Source organism: Otolemur garnettii, unplaced genomic scaffold (assembly GCF_000181295.1).
Source record: "Otolemur garnettii isolate 467f Iridium unplaced genomic scaffold, OtoGar3 scaffold01469, whole genome shotgun sequence".
In the NCBI taxonomy this organism is placed as follows: domain Eukaryota; kingdom Metazoa; phylum Chordata; class Mammalia; order Primates; family Galagidae; genus Otolemur; species Otolemur garnettii.
The window spans coordinates 1-1,129 of NW_003853864.1; positions in this window are offsets into that span (position 1 = coordinate 1).

The following is a 1,129-nucleotide window of genomic DNA, read 5'->3' on the forward strand; positions in this document are numbered from 1 at the left end:
CCTGGCTATTTTTTGGTTACAGCCGTCATTGTTGTTTGGCGGGTCCGGGCTGGGGATTCGAACCCGCCACCTTAGGTGTACGTGGCTGGCGCCTTAGCAGCTTGAGCCACAGGTGCCGAGCCTACAAGTGATATCTTAAAGGCAGTTGTATAATGATAATAAGGCTTTTTCTAGAGTAAGTCACATTATTTTCTATGCAATCTTGTTATTTTCACTTTTAAAACATAGTTTTCCTTTCTTTCTTTCTTTCTTTTTTTGACAGAGTCTTACTTTGTCACCCTCAGTAGAGTGCGGTAGTGTCACAGCTCACAGCAACCTCAAACTCTTGAGGTCCCACAATTCTCTTGCCTCAGCCTCCTGAGTAGCTAGGACTACAGGCACCTGCCACAATGCCTCACTATTTTTAGAGACAGGGTTTCACTCTTGCTCAGGCTGGTTTCCGGTCTATGAGCTCAGGCAATCACCTGCCTTGGCCTCCCAGAGTGCAAGGATTATAGGCATGAGCCACCGCACCCAGACTAAAACTTACTTTTCAACAGATATTACTCATTTATATGATCATACTTTTCAACCTAGACATTTCCTTCTGGAAACTTAGCCTAAGAAAAATTCCCTAAATATGAAAAAAGGGAGGCTATATTCCTTTAATAATATTTATTTATTATAGTGAAAACAAGAAAATTATCCTAATAAGGGAAGGAAAGAAAACAATAATAAGTTTCCTCAAGCAACTGTTTTTCAGTAATTTAATATAACAATTGTGAAACTACTTGGAGAAAACTAGGAGTAATAAACGGACCAGTTCTGAAATTGCACCTGATGTAGTACATTTACCAAGTACAGAAAAATATTCTGTATGGCTCTAACATTGAAATCAGAAAATGAATAATGATGTCCACTGTCTCCATTATTATAATAGTAAACATTATTCTCCAAGCTCCAGAAAATTCAGTAAGATTGGGCAATAAGGCTTGGCACCTGTGGCTGAAACAGCTAAGGCGCCAGCCACATACACCTAAGGTGGAGGGTTCGAATCCAGCTCGGGCCCACCAAACAACAATGACAGCTGCAACCAAAAAGATAGCCGGGCATTGTGGTGGGTGCCTGTGGTCCCAGCTACTTGGGAGAC